At 48.0% G+C, this 8,525-nt stretch overlaps 1 long non-coding RNA gene across 1 annotated transcript; it reads right to left on the reverse strand.

Moving 5' to 3' along the window:
• Positions 1–784: 784 nt before the first annotated feature.
• LOC116092577 lies at positions 785–1,511 on the reverse strand. The gene is made up of 2 exons (XR_004119345.1): positions 1,401–1,511; positions 785–1,021 (listed from the first exon to the last, which is right to left on the reverse strand). It is a non-coding gene; the product is annotated as an uncharacterized LOC116092577 (long non-coding RNA).
• Positions 1,512–8,525: the final 7,014 nt, after the last annotated feature.

Genomic DNA, 8,525 nt, shown 5'->3' on the forward strand with positions numbered 1-8,525 from the left:
AATAGGCATCTTCAGATTCGCCGTGCCTGTTTTCTCAAATGTAATGAAACTTTATGATTCTTCTATCAGGAAGGCTGCGTGCCAAGGAGATGGCTCTGCCGCTTTTGGCAGGCGGTTAATGAAGCATGTGTTAATTTTGATTTTGCAGCTTTCTTGTTGAATAGCAGAGCCGATCACTTCACTTCATGTTGCACGCAATTGCATGGACCCCAGAAAATCCCATACTTGGGACCCTAAAGGGGAGCTTTCTTTACCTCCAGGTCCTGGAGGGGGTGCGAGTGGGGGAGGAAGATTCCAGAAGCTGCGGGGCCGGTTCCGTGCTGCAGGGAGGGCTGGCTGTCAGTTGGAACAGCATCTAGTTTCCTCTTTCTTAGTTTTTATAGCGGTAAAAATTAACTCTCAACATCTGGAGCCCCACATGTGTGATGTGCAGACACCCAGCTCCAGTGCGCACGGCCTTCATTCCTTATTTCTTGATTAATTTATTGGGCATCGCCACTTTGCTCCTCTGTTACAGCGAAGAAGCTTAATTGCTTGGAGGAGAAAGGGTGGGGGTGGGGGTAACAATGAGAAATTAAGCATAATTGGGTGGCATTTCCTGACAGATTCTAACCCAGGGCCCCAAGTGAGTGTTCCACTCCCTGCATGCCTAGTCCAGGTCTCTTTTGTCCACAACCAGAGGCCACTGGCCTCCCAGACATGTATGGTAATATCTGGAGACATAAAAGGGAAGAGGCAATTAAAGATGGACACGTGCAGCTTCAGGGCTGACGTTATCGATGGCTTCGTGATCAATAGCGCTATTTTTATTTGGATTGCTGGGTGAGAATGAGCCATGGCCACAAAATTTAGAGAGCCCTACAGAGGCTCTGTAAACGTGCCGTAACTCGGTGTCAGGCCGGAATCATGGCTGATTTAAAGGCTGGGGGCGTCGGAGCGAGGAGGGGTTTCCATCACTGTATGCCCAGGAGAGGAGCTGCATCTGCCGGCTTCCAGGCCCCAGGTGGAGCGGAGCTGCTGTCTATAACAGAATTCGGCCGTGGGTGAATTTTAATCTTGGGAGTCACTGATTGCTTTAGGGCCTAGCTGGGGGAGTCGGGCCTAGCTGGCCTTCGTTCCCAGAGCACTACCAAGGACTACAACAGCCCCCGCACCCCACCCTCGGCTTTGCTACTTCTGTTGTTTTGTGGTATTTATCTTGAATGGATATAATGTATTTTGGTCATGTTCACCCCTGCCCTGTCTTATCCATTACCTGGTGCTCTCTGTACACTTCCGGCTTCTTCGCAACCTCCTCCCCCCACACTTCCGTATCTACTTTTCTCTCCGTGCTGAGTTGAGTCAGGACATCTCCATGAGCATAGCAAAGGGGGATCATTACTGGACTATGGACAACTTACCAGTAGGTACCTGGCTAAAGAAAAATGGCCTCTCCTCCCCCAGCAGCCATCAATTGCCCACAGTTTCTTGACCAGGGGTGCTCCACACGCATCCTCCCTCCAACGCTAAAGTCGTAATGTTCTCGTGGGAGGGGTTTGAAAGGGAACACAATAGCTAGGAGCTCTGGACAGCCATTCTCTCTAGGGAAGGCGCCTGCTATTAATGTCATATTTCCTGGGCGATAGTGACAGAAAGAGGCACGGTGTATGTTAGGTGAGGACTGTTCCCCTGAGCTAGACCCCCCAGCTTCCAGACTCTGCCCTTGACCCTGGCTTTTGGGTTAGCTCTGGTCAGCCAATACGTTAGTTGCTTCCCATACACAGAAACTATAGTTGGTCTATGTGGAGAGGAACTGCTGGTGTATAAACACCAGATCCCAGACTTATGGGTAATAAATAATACATAAATGGAAGACTGATAGCTACTTAGTCAACCTTTCATATACACTGCCTTGTGGAATACTATTTTAGATACACTAGGTTTCATTAAATATATGAGTAAAATTACTTTTCTGTTTTTACTTTATGGTTTTTGGTTTTGCTTTTTAAAAAAGGTGTTAAAAATTTAAAATACAATATGTGTGGGTTCAGGGTTTTGTTTTTTTTTTTTCATTTTTGTTATGAGACATGAGTCTATAGGAAGAAAGGAGGCACAGAGATATAAGCAATGTGTTTCAAGTCATCCAGCACTTAAATGGCAGGTCCTTTTGGATGCTAAGAACATGACCCCCCAAAATGGGCATTTCTGTATGGGTCTGCTCATCTTCATCATCTATCTGGTTTTGATTCTATATCAGCAGACTCTGGCTGAGTTCTTAATCCAGATCTGTGTCCCTGGCTTAGTCACCAAAGGCTTGTATGGCTTTCCCAGGGGATGAAATTCTTGGTTTGGTCCTCTGGCACACAGAGGTTGATATGGGAGAGGCACGGCAGCCTCCTTCCTAATGCTTACTTAATTATATTTAATTAGGAACCTTGTCATCTTTTTGCCTGCAATTGGTCTCCCGAGACCATCTGCTGCAAAGAGTTTTGAAAAATCTAAACTTTGTTTCTTGCCATCGATCTGTGTCGCTAATGGGTTTGAGGAGAAATGATGTCATCTGTCCTTTGAGCAACAGGCCAGAAGAGGAGCTGCGGAAAGGTGGCTGAGCCTGCAAGGCTGCTCTTCGGAGAGCTGGGGGGTTCACCTCCTTGTTCAGGGGCTTGACCACAGTGCAGTTGGAATCAAGGGACCCTAAAATCTGCCTTGCCCCAGTGTGAAGTCATTGATCAGCACTGAATACATAGGGTTCTGAGTGGGCTGAGGGGCTGTGTGTATGGTCTGGAAGGGTGGTCAGTGAATTTAATACTGGATCTTCTCCCTCTGGGTTGCTCAGTTCTCATAGTGTTAGATGGAGGGCAGAGACCTTCCTCCACAGCCACTGATAGGGCCCCTTGTTGGAAGACTTGGACAAGCCTGATAACAAGAGAGCCATTACCGATCTCTTGCAGCATCAGCTCCCACCTGGGCAGCTCCAGGAGCCCCCTGTCTACTGCCTCCCGCTCCAACCTTTGAGCATTTGATATGCACAGCTGGCTCATGGAGACAGACCACAGACTGGGCATTTGAGGCCCTGACTGCCCTCCTGGCAGAGGAAAGCCTGCCCCAACCCACCGAGCATGTGTTTATTATTTGCAAAGCAAGCCTCATTATAGCCGCCATCTTCCCTCCCTGAGCTGTTGAGAGATTCCAACAGTGTCAGAGAGAGGCCTGCAAATACGTTGGGTAAACAGGAACACAGTGTTTAAATGCACACCATTACCATAATCGTTTTGAATTGCAGGCATATATCTCCTCTTCTCAATTAGATGTGAGGTCTTCAGCGACAGGCATGGTGGCTGAACCCCTCTTGGTATTCCCCCCACAGCCAGGATGGCACTGAACATATGGACGCTGTTCAATAAATATTTACTGAATATCACTTTGGTTCCAAATTACCCTAAAAAACACAAGCTGGAGCAGCCCGAAGTTCTCTCAAGGAGAAGGCAGTGTAAAGAGATGGCTCAGCTGGGCTCTGTGGTGGTTGTGGGGAAATGGCTGTGGACTGGATGAACAGAGGAATGAATGAAGAAAGACCTCTTGGAGTTTACTTTACTCTCTGCCTCCTGGCTTTTGACAGTAGTCATGAAGCCTGCCACTGTGACACACCGACTTCTCTCTGGTCCTCCGGGACATGCTTTCGGCGTCGCCTGGCTATGGCTCTGATTTCTATTAAGTAGTCAAACATAATATAAAATTGCCAGCAGGAAGATGGCGCCTGGATTAATTAATCTCCCTTTAACGTCGGGAAAGACATAAAAAGGGAGCATAAGATAAGAAAATGAAATCAATCTCCTACTTTCTGTGGCTGTGGCCTGTTAATTTCAAACTTTCTTTCGTGTAGGGATAGTACTCCTATTCAACATCCAGACTGTTCTGTATTTAGATGAAATATCATATTAATCACGTCCCAGGGATGCTGTGCAACCAAAGAGAAAGAGAAAATTGGTGGGGAGGGGAAGCCATACAGAAGCCACGTTGAGTTTACCTTCTCATTCCTGCATACCTTTTCCTGAGAAATGAGAGGAATCTCTACTGTCTCACCCTGCCTCGGGGAAACCACGGTAACGCCAGGCCGCTGGACCAATGTGACCCTGACACAAACCTCTCCGTGGAGGAAGATCTGAGGATAGATGCGATGTAACTAGGGAATAAAACTGTCTTAGGATAGAGAAACAGGTAGATTCGATGGGGCTGGCATTCAGAAAGGATGGAGTGGTAATCCAGCAGGCCTGAGGATGAGCAGGGTCAGTTTTTCTCAGCCTCCCCTGGGTGGAAATGGATGACTCCAGCATCTCCCCCTGCCAAAGCTGCGTTCACCCATCTTCCAAAATGTCCATTAGTCCCAGAGGACTAATTCCAGCTGGCTCCTCAGCCCACAGAGACAGTATAAACACAATGATAACCCATCCGTATGAAAACCAAGATTTCTGGGCACATCTCCTCACCAAGAACATGCATTAGCTTCTGGCTCTCCTCACTAGAAATTAATTCACAGACAAGCAAACATCATTATCCATGGTCTACTGGGTTAGCTGTTCTACCTTCATAAATTGGGGGTGGGAATAGCTTATCCCACCCACCTTATCATCCAGAGAACTTGGTACACAGAGTGCAGCATCATTATTATAACCTGTTTGGAGAATGGTGGATGCAGGTAACTCTGCAGATGCCGCCACCCAACGCCACCCATGGTGGATGCAGGTGACTCTGCAGATACTGCCACCCGACACCACCCATGGTGGATGCAGGTGACTCTGCAGACGCTGCCACCCGACACCACCCATGGTGGATACAGGTGACTCTGCAGACGCTGCCACCCGACACCACCCATGGTGGATGCAGGTAACTCTGCAGATACTGCCACCCATCGCCACCCATGGTGGATGCAGGTGACTCTGCAGACACCACTACCCAATGCCACCCATGCTCTGCCCTTAAGCCTTAAGAACAGCCTTTAATCTCGACTTTGAAGCTGCTGGCAGAGTCAAGAGTTTTATTCAACCCAGTGGCTGAGAATTTTAATTTTTTAAAGTAGTGAGCTTGTCCCCCTCCTGCCAACACTGCAAAATCAACTTCTCCAAGAAGTCCTTTGGGGAAGGGATGCTAGGCAGGATTCTAGCCTGCAGGTAGACAGAACTGTGACTGCTTCCTAAGGGCTAGCCTGGAACGCAAGAGTGACCTCAAACTTCTGATCTGCCAGCCTCACCTCCCAGGTGCACACACCATCACACCTGCGGTGCTTGAGACTAAACCAGGCCTTTACACATGCTAGGTCAACACTCTACCAACTCACACATGCTAGGTCAACACTCTACCAACTCACACATGCTAGGCCAACACTCTACCAACTCACACATGCTAGGTCAACACTCTACCAACTCACACATGCTAGGTCAACACTCTAACAACTCACACATGCTAGGCCAACACTCTACCAACTCACACATGCTAGGTCAACACTCTACCATCTCACACATGCTAGGTCAACACTCTACCAACTCACACATGCTAGGTCAACACTCTACCAACTCACACATGTTAGGCCAACACTCTACCAACTCACACATGCTAGGTCAACACTCTACCAACTCACACATGCTAGGTCAACACTCTACCAACTCACACATGCTAGGTCAACACTCTACCAACTCACACATGCTAGGTCAACATTCTACCAACTCACACATGCTAGGTCAACACTCTACCAACTCAGCCATCTCCCAAGCTACGTCTAAGAACTGCTATGCTGGGGTGAGGAGGTAACGCAGAGGTTAAGGGCATTGGTTGCACTTCCAGAGGTCCTGGGTTTGATTCCCAGCACCCATGTAGTAGCTCAAAACCACCTGTAACTTTAGTTCTAGGACACACACACACACACACACACACACACACACACACCATAGTGTGAGCTAACCAGGTATCCTACAGAGTGAGTTAGCAAAGAATCCATGCACAGTGTCTGTGGTGAGAACTCTGCACAGACTGTAAGAAGCCTAGAAGGTCTACCCCTTGGTGTGTGTGTGTGTGTGTGCGCACACACATGGTCAACGCGTGCGTGTGCGCACACACACACACACACACACACACACACTCACGCACCCAATGCCCCAGCCTGGTGCTAGGAGAGCTTTTTGTGTTTCTACATCGGCTCCTCAGTCCCTAGTCTTCCACCCTTTCTGGCTGAGCTATTTTCTCATGATCTATAGACCACAGTGGACCCCGAACCTTGAATTACAGCCTGTGCTTCAGACCACAGTTTGACCTTGGCCTCCTATAGAGGTTTTTATTTCAGTGGGTCTGACCTCATACCTGCTTCCAAAATTCCCATGGCTCTGATGGTCCCAAAGTAGACAACCCACATTCCCCTGGGCTTGCTGTATGCACTTGTTGAACATTGCATGTTAGGCTAATTATTATCCAGATTTCCTCAGCCCCCTCTCCCCCGCACGGCAGAAGCCCCTGAGGCCCAGTCTCTTTGGAATGTCCCCTCTTCCTGTGTAGCAGGAAGCATGGTAGGTCTTTGCAAAGTGTTTATGAAATTAATGAGGGTGTTTTCAAACCTGGGAGACAGGGTGAGCTTGGAGCAAGGAAGCGTACTAAATAGACAGCCTCTAAGAAATGCCTCCAGATCCACATCAGCCCTTTACAAAGCTATTCAGTATTCATGTGCTAGCTTGGGAACATGTTAATTAGGTTCACTATGGTCTTGTGGCTGCCATTCCCTGAACCTTGTGGCTGGGCCTCATGTGGCCTGTGAAGTGGAAACTTAAAGGGTTCTTGGAAAGTCGGCTGGATGGTGTTTCGCTGGGGCAAACAGGTGAAGGAGTTCTTTCCTGAATTGGACACAAGTGAAAGACTAAGACAAACTCATGAATGAACATTTTGCTGAAGCAGATACAACAGAGTGGATGTTCTGCTAAAGCAAGCATGTGAAAGGACATGTGATCAAAGAATCTTCCATCACATGTCCTGTCGCCTTACACTGTATAGTTGAACGGAATTTTTTGGGACTCCATAGAGAGAAAAGACACCAAAAATACTTCCAGGGGTGTGCTGCAGTGTCTTGCCACTTCCTCAGACTCAGGCTGATTGGCTGAGTGATGTCAGCTGAGACAGATGCATGTGCCGAGGCAAGATACGTGAAGGACGAAAGCTATTTGGAGGGTATAAAAAGGACTCGCTAGCCAATGGCAGAGCTGAGCTTGATTTGCTAATAGAGCTAGCTGTGTGATGCTTGTGGGTCTCACACCTTCACTGGTCTTCACTTCCCTGAGAGAGGCACAGCCGAGAACTTCTCCTGACATTCCTCCTGGTTGCTCCTGCTGACCCATGCTGAGGCTGAGGCCTGGCCATCCCTGCTAGGTTGTGCCGTCTCTGCTGATTTCTGTTTGTTATCCAGACTCTACCAAACTGGACTGCTGGTGCATCTATCCATGAAGTGTTTGCGAGTAGGTCGAGCTGCCACTGCTAACCTGTGAACTGACCTGCCAATTTCCAGACAACAAAGATGGGAGTTTCTCCAAAGAATCCTTTCTAAACAGGTCCACTTCCTCCACATCCCTTTGCACTACTTCTGGTGGGTGGTGGGCTAAGAGATGTTAAGACATTTAAGAACCATCATTAAAAATAGGTGTTTGAAAAAATTAAAGTTTGAAAAAATTCTCTCATCCAGCCTTCTTCCGGAATGTTTGATGAGAGCAAACCTTGCTCTCCTAAAACATTGAGAGTTCAGCCAGCCTTTCTCACCATCCCAAGCCAGGCACTGGTGCTGAGGCTCTATGACCCTGCTGTTTGCTTTAGAGACCAGGCTTCTAAGAGGATCAGATGAAGTACACCAAGGCCCCATTGATGATAGTCTACAAAGGACACATCTTTCCCATGTTGGTGTCTAACATTCACCCACCAGTGAGTTCAAGCTGGTGTCGAAATGACCATTGACACATGAGCAGGGAGTGCATCTTGGTGGGCTGCACATAGTTTCAATCAAGCAGAAACCTCAGAGAGGTTAATAGGCCCCTCTAGGGAGGCTAAAAGCCTGACCCTAGATGGCTAAGCCCTCATCACTAATCAGCATTGCCGTGGAATGCCTGTGTACACTAACAAAGTGTGAATGTTTGAGTTCTACTGAAGACCTCTAGGGCCATGACCAAAGAAAAGCAATTTTCCTTATTCATGGTCTACCTACCTGTCAACAAGCAAAAACACTGAAACATAGTGCTTCGAGTGCATTCTTACCCAGAGAGACAGATGCTGGCCTCATCATTGTATCTAGCACAGCAGCGGAAATAATAAAACGAGCTCTTTAGAGCCGAATTCTTATTGAAAGTGGGTGGTTTTTGAAGACAGTGCCTCATAGCGGCCAATCTGGGAAAGGCTAGGATTTGGAAACAAATTCATATGGTCTCAGAAAATGGCTCATCCAGATCGGCCAGCCTGAAACTGTTTGGCTATGGATATCAGCCAGGTCAGGTAAGCCAGGGCACACACACGGGGGGGGGGGGGGG

This window comes from Mastomys coucha, unplaced genomic scaffold, assembly GCF_008632895.1.
Source record: "Mastomys coucha isolate ucsf_1 unplaced genomic scaffold, UCSF_Mcou_1 pScaffold15, whole genome shotgun sequence".
Classification (NCBI taxonomy): Eukaryota; Metazoa; Chordata; class Mammalia; order Rodentia; family Muridae; genus Mastomys; species Mastomys coucha.